Raw genomic sequence first — 24028 nt, forward strand, 5'->3', positions numbered from 1 at the left:
CATTATAGATAGCTATGAAACAACAATGAGCTTTATCAAAAATTATGCAAATTTTGTATGGAAGAATCAGCATGAGAAAGATCAAGAATGAAGGTAAGCAAGTGTAAGGATAGCTTGCAGATGCAGAGCAAAGAAATGTACCTATTAAATGAGTGTGTTTCTTAGCCAAACAGAGGATGACTCTGTAAGCTGAGGGAAAGACACTTACAAGGAAGCAGTTTTATTCCTTTTTATCCTGGAAAGTGGTTTTATGTTATTTACTGATTTTCCTACACCAATCTGAGTGTAATAGCTGTGGCTGGAGCCATGAGGCTTTAAGGCCACAAAACTCAAAGTTCATAGATAAGGGAAGCATATTTTATTGAATCACCTAAAAGGCTAAGGAAAAAAAAAATGGCATGGTATTAAACTTTAAAAATACTCACTTTTCAAATGGTCTGCCCTTTCTCCAAATGGTCTATTAAAGATACAATCCTTTTCCTTTTAAAATGTGCGTGCTCATGCACAGGTGTGATCATCTCCCTGAATAGCTTTTCTAGAAATTTGACTATTTCAATGAAGTTGGAAAGTTTGCTATACTAAGCTTTGAGCAGTAGCTGTGTACAGAAAGAGAGAGGTGTCGTTACCAGCATGATCTCAGGGATTCCAAATGGGGAACGTTTGGATGCTGTACCTGTTTAACAGTGGGCCTCAAAGCCACATGAAAGCAGTTATTATTAGGTGTAATGTTCATAACTATACCTGTTTACTGCTGGAAAAGACAACAGCTGTAACCTGCTGCAAGGCAGATGAGGAAGCTTTCAAAGACATCCCGTGGTAGTGAAGGGATTAAATTGCCTCAGGAATGACACAAGCAAACAGGGATAAAAACTTCTCGTTCTAGTTGTGTTACATTTTCTTTATATATACTCGCTCTCCCTGTTGGCATTTTTTACCCTGTGTCCTGGTTTCAGTTAGGACAGAGTTAATTTTCCTCCTAGTAGCTGGCAGGGTGCTATGTTTTGGATTAGAATGAGAAGAGCGCTGATAACATGCTGATGTTTTAATTGTTGTAGAGCAGTGCTTACACCAAGCCAAGGACTTTTCAGCCTCTCTCTGTCCTGCTAGCGAGCAGGCTAGGGATGCAGCAGGAGCTGGGAGGGGACAGACCCAGGACAGCGGACCCAAACTGGCCAAAGGGGTATTCCATACCATCTGACGTCATGCTGAACAATATATAGGGGTGGCTAGCCGGGGTGGAGGGGGGGGCCGGCTGCTCGGGGATAGGCTGGGCATCGGTCAACGGGTGGTGAGCAATTGCATTGTGCATCACTTATTTCGTACACATTATTACTATTAATACTATTATTATTATTATTATTGTTGTTATTCTTTTCCCTGTCTTAATAAACTGTCTTTATCTCAACTCACAGACTTCACTTTCCCGTTTCTCTCCCCCATCCCGGAGAGGGAGGGGGGAGGGTGAGCAAACGGCTGTGTGGTGTTTGACTGCCAGCAGGGCTAAACCACAACACCCTGTTACCTTCACATCAGTCTTTAGAAATGACATTCTCCTTTGTATTGTTACACTAAGAGTTGGCATTGGGTTGTTGTTTTACTCCCAAACACGAGGCGTATCTCACTGCAACTTCCCAGCATCACAGTTCATTTTTCCAGTGAGCAGATCACCTTCTTTCAACCACTTTATCACCTTTTTTTTTTATGATTTGAGAAGGCAGATATTAGAGTTGGTCAAAACCAGAATGAACTCCACATGAACAGTCAAAATAAAAATTCTGAATAGTTTTAGCTACGAAATATGAAAGCTTGACAGAAAATCAATCAATCAATCAATCAATCTGCGGATGTCAAACATTTCTATTTCTTTTGAAATGAGCCTAAAAGCGATGGGAATTGCCCTAGCACCCAGTGTCTACTTAAAGCCTTGGGTCTGAGTGTATGGTACAGACATTGGGACTGAAAAGGATAATGATAGGCAATTGTTCCCATGCCTTTATGACTTTGTAACATCTGAAGCCCAAGGCTACAGTTAATTGTGACTTAAGAGAAATGGACGTTAGAGAAAGTAGTAAGCTTAGCCATCACTCTGCCAACACCCACTGACATGGAATATTTGAATATTTACAATTAGTTTCTCTCCATGTTCCAGTCCTGCAGACAAAGCCTGCAAGTTAAAATAGTAACAAACCCATAGCTAATAATTAACCTTCTCTGAACTCACATTTGACTTTTTGCGGTGACACAAATTTTCTTTCCTATTACAAAGCGAAAGACTGATGACTCTGAGGTGGAAAAGACCCATCTTGTACAGATTGAAGAAAAACCCATTTCAAGATGTACTTCATTATCAGCAACTGATATTAAAAAAAAAAAAAAAAAAAAAAAGATTTTCTGCTTCCTCGAGTGGAAAAGACAGGAGCAATATAAAAGCGAATCCAAAATGTATTTTCCATAGTAAACTGAACAAACCAATATTTCTTCTAAGTAATCTTTTCTTTATTTTCTCTAGCAAGTTTCCAGAGTCAGAGATTCAGACAAAATAATACGTTTTGCTACCCTTCCAGGTCAGATCTATCTCTCTGAAACTCTCCTGGTGAGTAATTTGCTGAACACATTTCTGCAGGTTTATAATTGCTTTAAAGTCCATACAAAACAAAACAAAAATGTACAATGTTGGTAGATTGTTGTCTTTGCATTACATAGAATAGAAATGCTTATTGTTCTGGTGTAACTATTACTGCAATATTAATGTGCATTTAATGTGCTGCTCAAAGGCATTTAGATACTTTTGTGAATGGACTTTGTAAGAGTCTATATAGACAATAATATTTTCAGGAAGTGTTTAATTGAGGCTCTCAAACCCTTGAGTTAAGTAATTCATTTTTCCTAAGTATTAGCACCTACTACAAATTTTTAAATTCACCGAGAACAGCTGAATCCTCAGTGCTTGGACAACGTGGTTAGAAAGCCTATGTTTATATTCTCCTTTTCAAGGCATTTCATCTGTCTTATTTGCCAACTTTTTATGCAACTGATCAGAGCAGCTCATGTGGTAAAGAATTATCTCAAATACACTGCTCTTTTACATGCAATAAAAAGTATATTGACTACATATCACATAATTTTTAAACTCATTTCCGAGAAATATTTTGCAGTAGGATATCCATAGTATAAACAGCTCATATCTTTATTCTGGCATACGTCTCCTAAAACTCAAAAACTTATTTTAAAAGTGAATTGATGGTAATTTGATACTCTGTAAGAAAAATTATTCCTTCATACTAGGTTTAAATGAAATGCAGTCCAAAGTATAATTACTATATTTAATATTTAAGATCATTGACTTTAATGGCAACATACATTACTAAAAATTGCAAACTAGCTCATTAGCTGCAATTTTACATTTGCTACACTGTAAGTAAATAATCCTTTCCTTCTAACTACTCTATTTAAAATATAATGCATATTTGACCATAATGAACAGAATAGAAATTTCCATTTCGTACTATAGTGTTTCTTATAAGGTCATTAAATCACTCCTTATTCCTTGAGACTAAAGTAGTAATAATTCACAGCCTTCCTTTTGAAGAATGGGCCTCTGAGTAAAGGCAATTTTATACTATGCACACATGAATGTGTAACTGCAGAGCCAGACATTCTGCAGGGGGAGCAGAAATGGGCAAGGTACTGCAGTGTTACTGAAAGTGATGTTAACACTGGGGCTGCTGCCTCTTCTCTTCTCTTCTCTTCTCTTCTCTTCTCTTCTCTTCTCTTCTCTTCTCTTCTCTTCTCTTCTCTTCTCTTCTCTTCTCTTCTCTTCTCTTCTCTTCTCTTCTCTTCTCTTCTCTTCTCTTCTCTTCTCTTCTCTTCTCTCTCTTCTCTTCTCTTCTCTTCTCTTCTCTCTCCTCTCCTCTCCTCTCCTCTCCTCTCCTCTCCTCTCCTCTCCTCTCCTCTCCTCTCCCCTCCCCTCCCCTCCCCTCCCCTCCCCTCCTCTCCTCTCCTCTCCTCTCCTCTCCTCTCCTCTCCTCTCCTCTCCTCTCCTCTCCTCTCCTCTCCTCTCCCCCAATAAAAGTCTCCATAAATTCACACATTCACAAATTCACTCAAGTTTCACACAATGGGCTTGGAGCTACAGTGCACTCTTTTATAGCACATACCTGTGCTTTTTAACCACTAGTGGATGATTAATATAATTTCATGATGCACTTGTCTTCTTGGGCATCCATCTTAGATCAGCATTCAGAAAGAAAACACAGGTGGATTTCAGCAGTGCCTTTAGTGACTTTAGCATTTGTACAATGGTGCAAGACAGCAGAAATGTCCTCTGATAAATATATAAAAAATAATGATTGAGGTAAAATATTGACTTCATTAGATATGTGTGCCTGAGAATTAATTGCCTGAAGAAGCTACTGAACTAATAGACCTAGAGTATGAGGTGTCCTCTCTGTCCAGAGATGGCACAAAATGAGTAACTGTGAATAATATTGCTCCTCTGGTGAATTAGATATTAAGGTCTATTACCATGCCCAGTCTGTTCCTGAATTTCTCAGGAGAGACTTAGCTTCATTAATTCAAGGAGAAAGATTGCTCCTATTCCCTACAGAAATATAAACAGAGAAGTGCACGGTAAGAAATATATGGCATTTACAATTCTATATTAGCAAAAAAGCAGCAGGAAGGTGACCATTTCAAGTACAAGTAGCAAATTCAACAGCCATCACAGTAAAAAAATCACGGTTTCAAATGTAAAATGGGTCACTGAGTCAAGTCCTTTGCTATTACAGACAATTATCACCTTTATAATCAGACCGATATGCATCTAAGTCTCAAGTGGTTGCTTTCCCCTCCCACAAATCCTATCAGAGCACTGTTCCAGAACGTCACAGAAGTCATTTGACTTCCTACCTAAATTTATTCATGACCAGTTTATATGCAATCTTCTTGTTCCAACTAAAAGAAAACTTTACAGCAAAAGTGGTTAAGCACTGGATCAGGGGTGGAATGTTCATTTTTGGAGACTCTCAAAACCCAGCAGCACATGATCCTAAGCAAGCTGGTCTAACTCTGAAGTTAGCCCTGCACTCAGCAGGAAGTTGGCCAAGCTGACCCTGAAGGTACCTGAATTTCTTTAACATTAAACGATTATCCTTTTTTTTGTTATCGCCATTGTTATTGGTTAATCAGATCTGTGTAGGAATTGATAGCTTTTTGAAGGTAGTCTGTTAGAATAGTTTCGGTTGGGACCTACAGAGATCTTCAAGTTCAATTGTCAGACTATTTTGTGCTGACCCAGAGTTAAAACATATCACTAAAAGCATTATCCAAACGCCTCTTCCTCTTAAAGACAGACAGGCACAGGGCATCATCCGTCTTGCTAGGAAGCCTGTTCCAGTGTCTAACTACCATCTCAGTAAAAAGTTTTTCCTAACATCTAGTCTGAACGCATCTTTGAGCCATTCCCACATGTCCTGTCACTAGATATCAAGCAGAAAAGATGAGGAACTCCTTCCCCATTTCCTCTCCTCAGGAAGTTGTAGAGAGCAATAAGGTCACCACCGCTCATCCTCCTGCTGTCCAAGCTTAACAAACCCAGTGTCCTCAGCAGCTCCCCATAGGACATGCTTTCCAGACCTTTTACAAGCTTTGTTGACCTCCTCTGGACACGTTCAAGCATCTTAACATCCTTTTTAAAGTGTCAAGCCCAGAGCTGCACACAATATTCCAAGTCAGGCAATACCAATGCTAAATATAGTGGGATAATCACCTCTTTTGACTGGCTGGCTGTGTTGTATTTAATGCACCCCACAATACAGTTTGCCCTCTCGTCTGCCAGGGCACACTGCTAGCTCACGTTGAGCCTGCTGTCATGTCAACCAGCACCATCAGGTCCCTCTTTGCAGGGCTGCCTTCCAGACACTCATCTCCCAGTCTATACTTGTGTCTGGCATTACTCCATGCCAAGTGCAGAATCCAGCATTTGTTGTTAAATTTCATGCTGTTGCTGATGGCCAGATCACTGAACAAAACTGGCCCTAAGACTGAGCCTTGGGGAACACCACTATTGAATGGCCACCAGCCAGATGCAGCCCCATTCATGATGACCCTTTGAGCCCTACCATTCAGCCAGTTCCTCACCTAGCATACCATGTGCCTATTCATCTTACAGTTGGACAATTTGTCCAGAAGGATACTGTGAAGGACAGTATCAAAAGCCTTGCTAAAATTCCAAAAAACTACTTCCACTACCATTGTGTTAAGTTGTTATGTGTGTACCAGAGAGGGCAGAGCACAGCTCCATTGATCTGTCTCCTTGGATTACTGGATGGTCCTTAGTCTACCCACCTGCTCCTGAAGCTCAGCCACCAGGCAGAGCAGTTCTTCTTCCTGGGAACATCCCCCACAGGTGTGCCCACAACTGCTTTCCATCTCTGAAAGCCACCCCAGAGATGCCCTGCAGCCTGAAACCTGGGTGGTGACAAGAATCAACTGAAGCTCTGAGTGGCTGCCTTAGTTCTGCTGGGAGCTCAGAGGAAGCAGACAGTATGGCTTTCTGCTGAGTGGTTGTGCTTGCTTTCTGCCTGCTGTGGTTTGAACTGGGGACCCAGACCCCCCTCAGACAACCCTCAGGGACTTCACAAGCCTTGCACACTTCTCAGCATCTGACAATCGCTATTGCTGCTGCCCTCAGGAGAGCAGCTGGCTCCTGGAGGGTCTCTCCACTACCCTGGGGTTTCCCTGCCTCAGAAGATCCCCCTGTACATTGCAACCCACTGCACAGCTGCCAAACTGACCAGCTCCAGAACAGCATGCCTCACTGTACAGCAGAGAATCACAACTCCAATATAAACTGTTCCACAGCTATCAGTACAAACTTACAGACTAGCTTGTCCTGGAAGTTCTTTTCACTACATGTTTTACAGAACCATACCAGCTTTGTCTCTGGTAAATTACATCCCACCTCTTATTTCCAGAAGTGCTAACGTGGGTGTAGGTGTGTGTGCACACAAGTGCACGCGTGGGCATGTTCTTGGACTGCATTTGATTCCTCATGGGAAGACTTCAATAGCTGAATGCTCCAGAATCATAGAATGGCATAGGTTGGAAGGGACCTTAAATATCCTCTAGTTCCAACTCCCTGCCATGGGAAGAAAGTACCAGGCCTAAATTATAAACACCACTAAATATAAATCTCTGTTATAACAATTCAACACACCATCTTAACGTCTGAAGGGAAATAAAGCGATTGGTAAATCAAAACAAGAAAAAAAATGCAAATAATATAACCTCAGATTAACCTGTTTCATATGAGGGATTTAGGCATTTAAGCTTACACAATGATGCCATAGTCCTGTTGACGGATAAACTTTGCAAGATTTCATTCCTGTCTACTACAGACACCAGGGCAAACACCAGTGAGCCTTGGGAGAGCACTCACCACACCACTGATCATGTTCCCTTTGCAGCTGCCCTGCAAGCCCACAGGAAGAGGTCACTCAAGGAAGTGAGGTGGAGACAGGAGGTCACACGAGGAGCCATTTTAGCCACAGGCCACAGTAGGGATGAGAGTGCGGGTCCTAAATGCTCGACACTGGGTGCATGGTGATAAATAGGGAAACAACAACCTCACATTGTATTGATTAGGCCACAGTCTTTCAATCAATTAATTGATCACCATGTACTGCATTTCTGAGAAGAAATCTACCACACTAGTTCTACAATGATTATTTTGAGATATGCCTTCATTTGCTATTTTAACATCCAAACTTCAACACAACCAGAGCAGAACTCCTTTGCAAGCTCACCACAAAGGGATTTTATGGTTAGACCAGCCCAACTCCACTGTGATTATACAACTAAGTGCATCCTCTGTAGGCCAAAATGTAGAATCAAATGGAACATCGCACCTCCACTCTTTTCCAGAGGTAGTGCTTATGGCCTACCCTAACTAACTAAACATTTGGCTGGAACTAAGTACTCTATCTTCAGTCCCCCCCAAAATCTGTTGGCTTAGCTTACCAGTTTATCTTTGTATAATATATCCCAAAGCAAATTATTTTTCTGGATCTTTAGACAAAGAATGCAGATGCAATGTAGCAGTCAGCCAAACAATTTTAACAAGACACTACTAATAATCAAAACTTCATTTTAACTATTGTATGGGATAATTGTATGTCTCAGCTAGAGCACTTATTTAAGATACACCGCCACTGAAGATAATTAAAAATTGTGCTTCAGAGAAGGATGCTTTTAATAATTCAGATCAACAGAATAAATATTCAAATACAGTATCTAAAGCCCTAATTGCATTGTTTTAAAAATAATCACAATGATTTCATGGAAAGCAAGAGCGTTTAAAATAAATAAATAAATGTGATCTATTACAGCTAATCTTGATTGTAGAGCCAGTCTTCTTTGCTTAATGTAAATGGGCACATTACTATGGTTATGTTTATTATCAGATCTTTTTCTGAGCCTGACATATTAGTGTAAATAATCAAAATATGGTGAAAAAGATTTCAACCTACTATATACTTCTTGTTCTCTAAATCAAGAAAGCACTTGAATTTGGTTACTAACTTTGTCAAACAGGACTGAAGGGGACTAGTAGATCAACCTATCAACAGTGATGACAGTTAAGAAGTTGGTTTTAGGCCAAGAGAGTATAAGACAGGATTGTGTTCAGTCTAGTTTTTACCCAAACAGGCTATGAATTGCAACTTTTCATTTACTGTTTGGGTTGGCCTACAACATCAGGAATTGGTCTACAGAAAAATGCTACAAGTTGGTCTAAAGATGGGAGTATTTCTGATTCTGGTGGAGCCAAGGTTTAGTCACATGATGCCTAGACTTGGCATCTGGCAACATTTATAGGAATTGGCACTAACTCTGAAGTTGATCTAACAATGGAAATATTTTATTTTCAAGAGCACAAGAGAAAATGACAGTTGAACAAAGTTTACACTATCTTTGGCAGTCAAAACCACTTTTTATCCACAAAAATACCATCAGTGTCACTACATGAAAAGAAATTTCTAATTGAAACAGGTGTATATCTATCTGAGGTGGGAAGAAAGAACAAAGTTAAAAGTTGTTGGGCCTGTAGCTTTTAGTACACAGAAGTTATCCACAGACGTGACATAAGTATGAAAAATTCAGCCACCAGTAACCAGCTTAAGATGCCAGCTACAAAAAAAACATGAGGTATTTTGCCTTGACTGGAACAGTCTGAACCAAGACCAAACCAGACTGACTGCCTTGGTCTTCATGAAAGAGGAAAACTCCGGATGAAATGGAAATTGAATGGAGTTGTCATTGCTCCAGAGCCTTATTTGTAAGGGAGACCATACTTCCAAACTACTGGATTCCAAAACAGGAGCAATCCACACACACACATACATACACCTCTTACATATTTATTTCTAAATAGTCTAGGGTTATAAGTTGTGGATTTGGGTTTATTTGAACACTAAGCATCAGTACAGGTGCCTTCAAATGCTGTACCCCTGATGGGCATGTTTTATCCTGCTTTAAAACAATGACATAAAACACAATTGTACTGATACGTTTTTCTTGGGGTACTCTTAAAGTTTCTCTAGGTCCCTGTCAGACAAAGCAAAGGGTTGTTCAGGCTCTTTGACAGAAACTGTCTTCAGAAGTATAACACACTGAAGCACTGAGAGCAAAGTATGTTATCAGAGCAATGGAAAAGTACTTCTGTGGACAACATAATCTAATATGACTGTGGGCCAGAGGAAATCCACTCTTAATCCCCATATTTGTTCTGGTCCTTGAGGATTGACACTGATGAATAAAATCAAAAACTGGGACAGATAAACTCCTGCCTGGTTTTTCTGTCATGTGGTTCCCTTATCCATCACACCATCATCACACAGGGAAAATTATTGTAAACTATTCACTTATGGTGTGTACACCAATACTCCTAACTCCTTTAGAAGGCCTAGGAAACAGGCATTGTCCATCCCTCATTCCATAAAAGCATCAATGCAATGAAAAATTTACATGCAAGATCTTTGCTCCTCTCTTCCCACTACACTCTTGCTCTTCAACCTCTTTCAAGTGGAATTCCTCCAGTACAAAACTGAAATCACTTTTTAGCTTTTTTTTTTTTCTTTCCTTTACTGACAGTAATGTACACCTCCAAGCCAAGCCAAGCCAAGCCAAACCAAACCAAACCATTTCATATAGTTTTGTTGTACCTTGGGAAACAGCAATCAGAAACCTGTGGAAAGTTTTTAATTTATTTTTTAATTTTCCAGGACTCCCTAAAAACTTCCGTGCTAAATCTTTATTCCTTCTAAGCAAGTTACTCCTGTTTTGAAAAATTACACTGTATATAAGATAATCTCACTGTCAGAAAGGAATCAGGATTTTTAGCACTTGCATTTTCTGGGACTTTTATTAATAAAATATTGTGTTTGGAAAAGATGGGGTGCTGAACCTTTTAATTGTGAAATCTCCTTAAGCTCTCTGATGTATGTGGCACAAAACTTAAGCCTAGTCACTACTAGGGGGAGAAAAATGACTCTTCAGCTGGGCCAAACAGCCCCACTCAATTTAGTCACTGCTGTATCAGTCAACATTTCTGCTGCATGGAGTTCCCATCAACATGGCTCTTAAAAGACATGCTTACAGCACCCAAACGAAATACATTTCAGTTTGATTCTGCCTATCATTTCATCCAGTGCAATTTCCAAATACCTCTGGGCTGGATAATTAAGAGCAATATTTCATTGTCGGTGTGCAATATATCAGCAACTTGCCAGCGGAAGCAAGATAAGTTATTTTTTCAAGGAAGCAGGAAGCAAATTCCCCAGACTTAGGGCTATATAGGTTACAAATTGTCGTCTTGTGCCTTTCTTGCTATTGCTAGGCTTGAGTTTAGGTCTCGCTAAACTTATTGCGTGGGAATAGCCAGAACTGGCATTTTGTATTTATACCTAGCACATATGAGCAGAAAAAACTAAGCTGACCCATGGACAGTTAGTATGCTATACATTAATAAAGGACTGGTTTTTGGAACTAAATTTGTGGTCAAATCATAGCATGGTAAGGATAATTGAAGGAAAGAGATCATTTTTATGTAAGACCCAAAAATCAGGATATGGTAGCAGCCTCATCAGAAAAACTACATATGTTTACAGATATTCAAATGAAAAATGTCAGGCTAAGGATTGGACAAATAAATTAATCCAAAACAAAGCCAAAAATCTCATTACTTCTTTCCATTCTTCCAACATATATCTGCTACTTTCTATGATAATTCAATATATATATCTTGCTAGTAAGTGGAAATTAGCCCATAATATCAGAGGATTTTTTTTTTTATGCTTAGGATATTTTGATATAAACTAATCATTTTCCACAAAAAGGAAATGATAGAAAAAGTGAAAGTTTTCATTTCAAATTCAGCTGCACCACCTGTTCACAGAATGAGGGAGGACTATGACAAAAAGATTGTAAGTTCTTGTCAGCATGTAATTGAAACTAATAATGAACACATACAAGAAGACAAAAAATAAAATTGAATAGAAAAATATTGCTGGCATTTCTAACTTCTGAGGGTTTGGCTTTGCAAAAAGACTTTCAGCAATATTGTACTATGTATTATTACTTTTGCCTTAAGAGGCCAAAGCTGAAAACCAGCTCTCTTCTGTGCAACATCTTTTCTCTCCCTTTTCTTCTAAAACAGTTTGGAGAACTCCAGCATACATGTTTCCTTGGAGAAGGGTAAAGATAAGATGTAGCAAAATGCTGATTCTGACAAATACTGATCAGACTAGGTATGAGGCCTCCTTTTATTCCTCTATCTTACATTCTCTATGGTGACAACCCCTGCAGGATTTCAGTTCCATATATGTGATGGCCAGGGATGATCTCTCAAGAGAATTTATAGGTCCTCATATTTCTGGATCTCATGATCATATTCAATCCACAGTTGATAACAAAATTTTCCCACAAACCAGAAAAGTGCCAGCTTCTCCTAGAAATAATAAATAATAAAGAATAAATAATCACAAGATTGTTTTATAACACAAAGTATTAGATTATTTTCAATTGCAAAAGCCTAAACCAGTATCGAATATAAAAAGCCTGTACTGAATATGTAACTAAAAATATTATTCTCAACCTGGAAGGATCCTTCAGTACGAAAACTATGGGAATCACCAGTAAATTCCCTTGCTTCCTATATGAAAAATTAGAATGGGTAACAACGTTTGACACCAGTATTACTGAGGTACCATTTTTAATGAGATGATAAAACCTCACATTTAAATAGGCCTGGTTCTCTTACTATCATGTGTCTTTTCACTGACTGCCATGAAGTTATTCCCACTTCACTTAGAAGTGAGAGATGACTATATGGTACATTGAACTAATCCCAAGGCTTCTGGACATGGTTATAAAGCTTCTTCAGTCATTTAACAGAGAGAATCATCCTCTGTGTAGAGTGCTTTGTGAACACAGTAGCTAAATTGCTGTAAAAGGAGAAAGATTTTGCAGATCATGTCATAGCCATCAGTATAAACTATGGGATTTTATTCTGTGTCCACCATTGTATGCCTATGTCTGTACCTTTTATTTTCAATATAATAACAAAATTTTATCTATTGCCATGAGCTGTTGTATCACTCCTCTAGTATGTTGTTCATTTTTAAATGTTTGCTATAAAGCAAAGATCAGTGGAGTCCATTTAATAGTACTATCGAAATTTTTACTTCTGAGTGCCCTGAGTTTTGCAGCAATAGAGGGACTGTGTCAGTGAATCTGTTTTGTGGCCATCATCTTTGGTAGTAGGTAGATGTTTCACAGGTAATATGAAACTAGTTATCAAGTGTTTTGTGCTGTAATTTCACTGATACTTGCAAAACGTTTTTGATCTTTTTGGATTTCAGCAAAGCTTTTGACAGTTTCCCATAGGATCCCGCTGGACAAAATGTCCAGCATACAGCTAAACAAAAACATCATACAATGGGTGAGCAATTGGCTGACGGGCAGGGCTCAAAGGGTTGTGGTAAATGGGGCCACAACAGGCTGGCAGATGGTCACCAGTGGGGTCCCCCAAGGCTCCATTTTAGGGCCAGTGCTCTTCAATGTTTTCATAAACGATTTGGATGTAGGACTAGAAGGTGTTTTGAGCAAATTTGCCGACGACACTAAACTTGGAGGACTTGTGGACTCTGTTGAGGGCCGAAAGGCCTTGCAGAGAGATCTGGACAGATCGGAGAGCTGGGCGATCACCAAACACATGAAGTTTAACAAGAGCAAGTGCCAAGTCCTGCACCTGGGACGGGGCAACCCTGGCTATACGTACAGACTGGGTGACGAGATGCTGGAGAGCAGCCCTGCAGAGAGGGATCTGGGGATTGTGGTTGACAGCAAGTTGAATATGAGCCAGCAGTGTGCCCTGGCAGCCAGGAGGGCCAACCATATCCTGGGGTGCATCAAGCACAGCACTGCGAGTTGGTCGAGGGAAGAGATTGTCCCGCTCTGTTCTGTGCTGGTGCGGCCTCACCTCGAGCACTGTGTGCAGTTCTGGGCACCACGGTACAAAAAGGACATTAAACTGTTGGAGAGTGTCCAGAGGAGGGCGACGAAGATGGTGAAGGGCCTAGAGGGGAAGATGTATGAGGAGCGGACCCGCTGGAATGGTGTCAAGCTGTGACAGGGGAGGTTTAGGCTAGACATCAGGAAGAGGTTCTTCACCGAGAGGGTGGTCGCACATTGGAACAGACTCCCCAGGGAAGTAGTCACTGCACCAAGCCTGTTGGAGTTTAAGAAGCGTTTGGACTATGCACTTGGTCACATGTTCTAAAATTTTGGGTAGACCTGTGTGGTGCCAGGAGTTGGACTCGATGATCCTTATGGGTCCCTTCCAACTCAGGATATTCTATGATTCTATGAAAACTCATGCAAAAAAAAATCCTTGGAGATATTCTAAAGCCATCTGGACACGGTCCTGGGCAACCTACTGTAGGTGGCCCTCCTTGAGCAGAGCAGCTGGACCAGATGATCTTCCAACCTCACCCACTCTGTGATTCTCTGGAAATGAAACCCCTCCACTCATGCAAACATGGTGTAGCAGTACACCTCTAGAACTACTTAATTCTGCTCACAAAAGGTGAATATACTTTTAACACAATATAGCTACTTCCATTCTAGCCAAAAACAGTTATAATACACAAACCGGTATAGTCAGCGTTTTCACTGACAGTTACAGAATAAAATATATGTGAGTGAAGTGGCTTCTTAACTCCCTCCACTAAGAATTTCACTCATGTGCCAAAGCTCAGTGGGTTTATATGCCTTCTGCATTTTGTAATCCTCCCTAATAAAACTGTGGATGTTTATTGTGTTATTGAGATAAGTGGATAATCTTTTTTTTTTCTTCTTTCATTTTCTTTTTTTCTTTTTTCTTTTTTCTGTTTTCTTTTCTCTTTTCTCTTTTTTCTTTTCTCTTTTTTTCTTTTTTCTCTTATGGATCCAATCAAGTTTATGGCTTCTTGATTTCTTAACTTCATGGTAGCATTAACAATCAGCTCTTACATACAATTAACAGCTAACCTTTACCCACGATGAATTCATTATACATTTCAATTTGGGTAAAAAAGATGTAACTACAATTCTCATTAATGAAGAGCCTCTTTATTTTATAAAGACAACGAAAATTCTAAGTGTCTTGGTTTCAACATGAATCTCTGAAAATCACAACTGTCCATAGAGGTTTCAGCAGTACCACACACCTTTCCATGCACTTTGTTTGCACTGACAAGTCTTGAGCTTGTGCTCTTCAGCATCACAAAAAAAAAAAAAAAATACATAAAACCTATAAACTCATAATGCATTTCCAGATACTAAGCCTAAAACCCTCTCAAATAGTCTTAGAATCTTCTCACCACTGATGAAGCTAAGGAGCAGGTAAGCAGAAGATGTGCTTCAGCTCTGAAGGGGAACTTTTTAAAAAAATAATCTTCTGTCCAAACCATCTCCATGATACCTTCTGTCTTCACATATCTAGGGTATGTCTAACAGCAACAGCAACACTTAGACTGACTTTGGTCAGGGCAGAATGTAACCCACTGCCTTCACATACACACACAGTTGCAGTTTTCAGTCCAGTTATTCCTATAGAGTCAAAACACGGAAGAGAAAAGACAGACAGTCGTTCTCTCTTCTGATATCTTGAATAGAAGAATACCAGCTGACATTTAGAGTAATCATCTGTATACAAAAGTCTTTGCAAACAATGTGGTTGCACTGGTGTGAATAGGGTTTAAATCACCTTGCAGGAGCTTTACTCCTAGTGACAGCTCAGATCGCACTTGAATTTTACAAGCAAGGAAGACTTGATGGGTGGCATCCCTGCCTTTGGCAGGGGCACTGGAACTAGACGATCTTTAAGGTCATTTCCAACATGAGCCATTCTAGGATTCTAGGATTCCAGGATTGACAGATAAACTATTTTCTCTATTTCATAGGACATATGTTATGTAAATCTTTGGGACAACCATGAAGTTTGACAGCACTGTTTTCAGAGATACTTTCCAGAGGAAAGCAACTTTCCTAAGGTCACCTAGCAAATCAATGGCAAAATCAATGTCAGGCTCTAGATATTCCCTCCTTTAGTCTCCTTTTCTAAAAAACTCCCTCGTCACTACCACATTTCAGAAAGTGATATGACACAAATTGATTTTGATTTTTAAAAATGAAGAAAGTTTATCATATAATGAAGTGAGTGCTTACTAATTGACCTTCTGACCAGATTGCCTGAGACTGTTTTGACAAACAAGAACATGAATTCTAACAGATTTGATTAAATTAGTAACTACAGCAAGCTTTTGCTAATAACTAGGTTTAATAGAGCACATTATTTAATATCTTATTTGCACACCCTAATGAAACAACCATTAATGTACTTTCTAATGTCATCAACACCACTGCCAATGGAGATGAAAATGTGATAACTTCAAGGTCCCAAAGTGAGGAAAAATTATTAACAGGAAGGAAGAAGACGGAAAGGAGAGGGGGAAAGAGAAGTCATTTGTAATTATCCAGTGGGTCTTAATTCCTAAGTTTACCCTGCTGTATTTGATAGCTGATGCTACTTCAGTCATCTGTATGGGATGTATTCCTCCCACCTAACTTTAGGCATGGAGTCTCACAAATTGTGAGCATGATTTCTTTAACACCACTCCAATGGAGAAAGACTTAAAGTCCATGGAACATTTTGTGTAGCTATAAAGGGACTAAGAAGCCTCCCCTACAAGAGCCTCTCTTCATTAGTATCAAGACATCCTTGACACTCTGCCATTGGGTAGACAATAAAACTGAGAGAACAAGCATACTGGCACTGCTTCTGTGGTTATGAAGACATAGGGAGATGCCTCCATGGTCTAGTTCTGACATCAGTGTCACTTTAACCACTGTAACAAAGAGCTCATTTTTTAAAAACACACTAGAAACCCTGACCAAGTACTTGCTCAGTTTCTCTGGGTTCCAAGCCTGGTGAGACATGGTTCAAATATGTCTCTACTGCATTCAAAATCACAACAGTGGTTTTGTGCAAACATACTCAGAAGACCAAATATGGCAGCTTCTGTTGTAAAGATTTAATGAGGTGCTGATGTGAAACCATGGACACTACGCAGAAGCTAGAGACAGGACTTACATATATGAGCTTGCCAACCTGACTCTAAGAAGCTTGAAGGAGTCTGAGGTAGTGAAAATATTTCAGTTTCAATGATACAGAGTTTTATACAGATTTTTAAAAACAAATATTTTACATCATTCTGGTTTCAGGGAAATACCAGCCCAGTATAACAACATATGTATAAGTACAAGTTAGTGATATAGTAAAATGTTATTTCATTTCTACCTAGCAGTATTTGATGGAAAGCAAACAAACAAACATAAACAAACAAACTGTTGGTCCTGCTGCTTAATAAAACCACATCAAAGGGTTTTAATTTTGCAACTCTTTGTTGCATTAAGAAAAAATATACCATCCAGCCAGCTAAAGGGTCAGTTTCCCTGAATCCACAGATAATCAATATATGGCCAAGAAGATCAAGGGTCTACTCATTAATCAGGAAAATAATATGCATATATGGAAAGCCTTCCTTATATGTATTCATATATTCTTGCATTTTTATTTACACAATCTTAAAAAGAATTCTTATACTTGCTCTTTTTGTCATCTATCTATCTCTCTAAATATGTATTAGTTGTGTGTATTTCAGATGAAAAACATGATATTATGCTATAATAATTTATGATTCAGCACCAGGTAGACAACCCTCATACCCTGAATAGCACACCAGACTAAATGCCTCAGCAGTTCATGTTATAGCTGGGGCTTTAAACTACTCCGTAAAGAAAAAGCTCCTCTTCTAGGCTTTTGGCTTTGAGCAGCTCACTGGATTAGATGGGCTTTATGTTTTTAACAACTTGCTTTCCAGATGTTAAATGGCTCTAAGGATTAGATGCATTTTATTAAAACCAGCATGTCCCAGCTTTGAGCTGGAGTTATCCACAATGTGAAACACTGTTTATTCCACAAATCATCAGAGAACAGAAGGACACTACTGAAATCACCAGATTAAGACAAGCGTGAGCACAGATTTAACCTAGCATTTTTTTCTTTCTCTAAATTCCATAGAAATATCTCCATTAAAGACATACTTTTTTTTTTTTTTTCTTTTCATATTTCCCATTCAGTTTTGAAGTCTTGGACAAAATCAACAATTCATTCAAAAAAAAAAAAAAAAGAGAGAGAGAGAGAGAGAGAGAGAGAACTAGTGGAAAAAAATCTCCATTTTCACTGATGTTAGATGTGTTATATCTCTATGTCAAGCCAATAGCTTAGTACTTTTGATCAAGTAGTAAACCAGGCTTAGCACTAACTGGCCCCAATTGCTTCCGGTTGCAATTCCATTGGCTAATGAATGAGTCCTTCCACTTTCCAAGGCTCTTTGGTCCCTTCTGACCCCAATCCAGGAGTGCGTATAGCCATGGAAACATGAGGCAGCTAGCGACCTCAAGCTAGTCAATCTTCCACAGAGTGGATGATGTGCAAGTGATTCTCCTGGGTTGAGGAGCTGGTTGCAGGATTTAAAATAAATAAATTAATAAAGCGAAATACATCTTTTCACCTCTTCAGAGCCTTTTTAGCAAAGAATTTCAATTCAGATAAAAATTAATGAAAAACAAACAAAAGAGTATTAAGCTCTCTTATTTTAAAAGAAATCCCTGTACCTCCTGAGGCAGGGAACAGAACAGAAAAATATAGTACAAAGGTAATTTTAATCATTTTAGAAATACAGAATGGGCATCTGGGTCCTCATCTCCTCAGCTGCAGAAAGACCAGACCTTGTTAGAAAGAAAAGAAAAGAAATTTTTTTTAACCAAAGAACTAGCTCTCAGGGTGACTTTATAGCTCCTTGCTGTTTCGCTTTTGTGGGTTTTTGTTTGTTTTTGTTTTGTTGTTTTTTTGTTATGTTTTGTTATTAAAAAAAAAGTTCAAGAAGTGTGATAATCTAGCCTGTGACAGCACCAGCAACTATAAGTACGGGTAAGCCCTTACTTATGTAACTAATAATACCTAACTCTTTGTATGCACTCCAGTAACCAGTGCTTTCTCAAGAATTACTGGGGATAAATTTCATACCAAATGAACAGTAGGATATATGTGGTTCAAACTGTAATCCCCAGTGACAAGACAGTTGTAAAAAGCACCATCATCAATGATGCCAGGTTCATTAGCTCTCGAAAGAATGAATTATCTCTGCTGTGATATTGAACGCTGACTCTGTTTGGCACCATGTCTGTGTCTACTGCAGAAAAAAATTATTGCACAGAGGTAACTGCAGTGAGATATAAAACCCTAGTGTTAGTGATCTGAGGGGTTCTTGCTTTGAATGTTTTGAGCTGTGTACATAAAGCTGGTCAGTTACTGAGAGCTGAAACCCTACCATTCCTGTAGATTCAATCAGTTGACAGTCCAGTCCTTGGACAAGTCAGCATGATTTCTGTTGACTCGCAACTTAGGGGCTGATACCTGCTGGACCCACCTGGCAGTGCAGAGGGAAGAAAAGGCCATCTAAAATCTCTGAAAAGGCAGATGGAGAGGTTATGAGCCTTGGTCATTTGGAAATATCTCCATACTCCTTCTATTTTCAGAAATATGACATTTTCCGTGACATTTATACTTCTTGAAGGGAAATCAGAACAAAACAGCCAAACAGAGAACCACATCTTCAGTAACAACTAAGAATTAATTATTCAGATACAAAAGAACCAATTATGAAAAGTGTAACTAATTTGTTTGGTAAGAACTTATTGGAGCTCAGCAATTTCTCCCTTTATATAATTAGATGCAGAGCTAGTGGAATTTCCACACTGGGATCCACACTGCCCACTATTTTCAGAGAGTTGGCTATATAATTTATTTGTTCTCCTAGAGCTGCTCTAGTAGAAGTCTGTATCATTGATCATGTCAATAAAAAGACAGTAGGTTTGCGACTGTGCTTGAAACTTCAAGATTTCCTCCTTGCACTCCATTTATCACTTACATTCCCAGACAGCATTGGTGGAGGAGAGGCATGGTTACTGCTTCAAGTATCTCTGGCAGTCACTATAGTTGTCAAAAATCCCCCATTTTTCAACCAGTTTTCTTTTGGTCCATATTATTGCAGCTCTCTGGCCTCCAGTGCATAAAACCCATTTCCATCTTGCCCAAATCCCTCTTCCTCACACAAATTGACTCCAAACAAGACCCTTCACTCACTTGAATTCAAGGTTCTTGCACACCACTAATGACTGAAATACAGATGGGAAGGACTAATAGGGTTTTTATAACAGCTCCACGCTCTGCCTAAATTTATCTTTTTCCCTGCAGGCATCAGATGCTGAGACCTCTTTGACTCTTTGTCCTTAAACACATAAGACCACAGTTCCACCCACTCGTGAGCAGGAAATATGAGAGACCAGCAGCCATTTAGACCTGCACCACTTCCCTCAGCTGCTCCCTGTCCTGATTCCTGTGATAGCTGGGACCCCTTATACTGAGGAAGAGCCTTTCTCTGATAGTGTGAAGGCTGGCACAAAAAAGGTTGGTTCTTTTTCACCTGAGCCTCCATCTGATGCAAAACTGGAAATGATGTTTTGAGCGACATTTACTAGATTAAAGCTTCAGCCAAAGGCAGGTTTTGGATTTGCAGTTTGCCCTGGTTGTAAACCAGGAAGTTTTATCATTTTAACTTCAGCATCCTCCTCCTTCCAGATCACTTTTTAAACTCCTTTCATACTCAAGCTTACACTGCAGTGAGCCTTTCTACACCCCTGCATTAGTTGGAAACCAAAGACTCTCAAGTTCAGCTGGTGCTTGCTGAAATAGAAAATAAATCTTTCAACAGAAGACTGGGAGAAATGGGAGACGTATTTCACTTGCTGAGAGAAATGACTCACTTCTGCTTCTCTGCAGATCTCATTCCCTGAGGAGCTGCTCAGAGCCAGGAAAAGAGGGAGAGGGAGAAGTGGGAAGTGCAAAAGCAAAACTGCAAGAGCAAAGCTTTTAGCATTTTCAGACCAGTCCTTCATTAATTGCATCATGCAGGGACTAGTGGAAAAAAAAAAAAAAAGGCACTTTCATTTTCAAAGCTCACTTAATAGCATGATGACTGGCACTGCATGGAGCATGCACATCAGCTAATGAACAGTCAGCTATACCATAACATACTGGTGAATGCCTTTGTGCTGATAGCAAAGCAATTGCTCATCCTCCTTTTTATTTATATATTCAACAAAACAAAATCACCAAGTAAAATCTAATCATAAGCCCAAATGTCTATCATTCAGGATACTAGAGCAATCTCTCCAATTACACAGCACTGGCTGTGAAGGACAGTCTAAAGAGAAATCCCTAGGAATGCTGAACAAAAAGGCCTATGAAATCATAACAATATCCCACTCCCCCCCCCACCCCCAACCCATGGTACGTGGCTAATAGATGTGGATATGAGTCTTTTAGAGTAATGAACAAAAAAAAACCCTTTTCCTCAAACAGTAACCTGTTGCTGACACTCTAGTTCCAATGTTATCCCCTAGGAAAATGAAACAAATGAAAGGAAGGATAGTATCTCTTAAAACAAAAATACTTAGAACTTAATATAATTGTTGTAGAAATATTAATCTTGCCAATGTTTCTGTATGGTAAGTGGACATGTTAGGAACATTATTACCAATATAAAGATGGTGAGAAAAAAAAAAAGGAGACAGAAATTAAGTGACTTATTAAATGGCCAAGACATTGAATAATATAAAAGTCAGCATTTTAATTAATTTTTTTAATGACTGAATTAAATTGCTGTATCACAACTCTCTCCAGTTTCAAAAATCTATTTCCTTAGGGTCTAATTCACATCTCACTCATAACTGTGTAAATCAGGAGTACTTTTGCAGATGTGAATGAATTACATAGGACTAATTTCAGAAAAGAAACAGACAATTGGTATCTGAAGAAAATATAAAAAAAATGCTGCTATTTGCTGCTGTTGCTAATGACAGAAGGAATAGAAAGGAAGTTGCTCAGAAAAAAATCCACAGAAATATTCTTGTCAGCATAAGAATATAGGAATAGACTTCAAAAGATCTTCTCAAACAGCAAGAAAGTATGTTTATCCATCTAATAATTGCTTGTTAAAGGGAAAATAACCTTTGTTAGCAGGAGTGTGAAGCCTGTAGAATTTCCTTTTCCTTTTTTTTTTTTTTAATAATTTTTATTTGCTAAATAGATCTCTAGATGAGAACGTGCTTTCTTTTCTCAGTAATTTTTTTTTTGGCCTTGAAATGGAAGCTGCAAGCTATTTGATAAATGGATCAAAATAGCCTCCCATCTTCCATCCCCGGAGGAACTATCTGTGAAGTACCATCTATTCCTTGCATAAAATGACATTTGATAATAATTTGGTAGCATGATACAAGCACCTCAAAATCAAAGATTTTTTAAAAAACGTTGTTGACATAGTTAACATTTCTGAATTCTTTTCAATTCTGATGCATGTGTATGAGGGAAAAAAAAAAAGAAAAGAAAAAAAAAAAAAGTTTGCTCAGCGGGATATTAGCCAAACGAAAACAAGGGAAAAGGGGGAAAACACTCGTGTTACAGTATGTGTGTATTAGTATCTGAATACAAAATAAGTATCTGAAAATTAGTGTCTGAATATGAAATATCTATCATTTGGAAAGATGTGGAAGTTCTCCAGTCCAGGAATGAAAAACAACACCAATCCTTACTTGAGCCAGAAGAAATAGAGCATTATTAGCAGAAAACACCTCTCCAAGTAGTAATTCCGGTGAGTCATTCAGAAGCAAATCCACAGACTGGTATCCTCATATAAACCTTTCAACAAATTGTTATAAATAATGAGCAAATGAACAAATCACACTCTATGGTTCACTAACCATTCAAGAACTGGGAGTAAAAGGGTCAAAGCCATCTAATAAATTCACTTTTAGGAACTGTTGTCCTCTGCTTTATTTCTGCCTCCCCATCAGCAGATGCTTCTTGCTTCTCCCTGATTTTGTTGCAGCAGCAATGTGAGGCTGGAAACATGCTGAGGACCCCACAGCCCATGTTTCAGCAGGTGTGTCTTCCTCTTGCGCCTCTCTCTCCACTGGGCTTGCCCCAGAGCAACTGGGCTTGAAAACAGACCACACACGTCCACACACAGAGCACAGTGCACTTATGCTCTGTGGCTAGGTCCTACCTTTTAATCCAGTGTAACTCAACCAAAGACAGCAGGAGACCAGGAGTGTGACCCACTCAGGGGCAGAATGGTCCCTCCTTGTAATCCATTATTTGAGTGGCATTTTAAAGCTCCTTACTGATGTAGATAACAGCTCTGAAAAGGGGAGGGAGCTGAGTCCCCCAAGCCTACATATCTGTGTTCACCAGTTATATAGCGATGTAAGGAAAGCCAGCACATCTGTCCAAAAGTGCATTTTTCCCATCCAATCTAATCACTAGAACCATCAACCTCCTGAAAAAAATAAAAAAATAAATTAGAGAAGAAGCCTGTATTCAGCTGAATAAGCTGTATTTTACTCCTGAACCCTCAATCTAGGCTTGCATATGTTCATCATGTCCGAATTCAGATGCGTAGGCATACACAATATAAAACAGTGTCTTTAATTACCTTTTATGACAGTCATTGCTAAGAAGAGCCCATCTTCTTCCCCCAAATGGATGTTTTCACTAATTGATTAATTGTAGCCAACAAAATTGCACAACTTGTGTTTTGACAACTTCTCACTGTTACTGTCTCTAGACAAGCCCTGTTTGCTGCACTTCACCATGCTGGGCCTTTTGGCAGCCTCCTGAATACAATTATTCTAGCCGACAATCGCAATTTAGCATTCAAAGCAAACCTACTAATATACAAAGGTCTGTAATTCAGTAATTTGGAAGACACTGTACCTACAAACCCATTTGTATTTTTTTTAGGAATCATGGTTTCTTGCAAATGTACACGTCTTGTCACAGATTGGTGACTAGATGAATACCTGTCTCTGTACTCATGCTCAATTCATTGGCATATCTCTTCATCTTGACATGACCTTGTGCTGTCAAATAAGAGGCAGCAAAAAACTCAGCTTAGAAATGTATGTAAGCAAAGAAGTCAAAACAAAAAGCTGTCTTCCTGTGTGCGTGTTGTAATATTTTCCTTTCTCTGTATTTTTTTTTCCTTTTTCCTTTCCTCCACAATTGTGCTATTTTACAGAAAAATAGCTCATTCTTTCAAAAGTATCTATGGTATGTTAACAGTAGACATCCAGGTACTTGTGTATATACCATTGCTAAGATTTCTGCTGTGGATCATCCCTGATTTTTTCTGAAAAGTATAACAGACCCATTAAAAAAAAAAAGTAAATCTGATTCAAGAGGTATTCCATGTTTTAAATAGGGGGCATATATCTGGATCTATAATCTCTCTAATGCTAGAATAAA

At 39.0% G+C, this 24028-nt stretch overlaps 1 protein-coding gene across 16 annotated transcripts in view; it reads right to left on the reverse strand.

Annotated features, from left to right (window-relative positions):
* Positions 1-24028, reverse strand: part of PDE1C (phosphodiesterase 1C) — a 318847-nt gene that overhangs the window by 120396 nt on the left and 174423 nt on the right. Inside the window, exon 1 of one of the 16 annotated variants that reach the window (XM_040546329.1) lies at positions 7439-7617. The exons of the other annotated variants lie outside the window; for them this stretch is intronic. The gene's annotated coding sequence lies outside the window, so the exon portion shown is untranslated. Of the gene's footprint in view, positions 1-7438; positions 7618-24028 lie in introns of those variants that run through there. 16 annotated transcript variants of the gene reach the window in all.

Source organism: Cygnus olor, chromosome 2 (genome assembly GCF_009769625.2).
Source record: "Cygnus olor isolate bCygOlo1 chromosome 2, bCygOlo1.pri.v2, whole genome shotgun sequence".
Taxonomy (NCBI): domain Eukaryota; kingdom Metazoa; phylum Chordata; class Aves; order Anseriformes; family Anatidae; genus Cygnus; species Cygnus olor.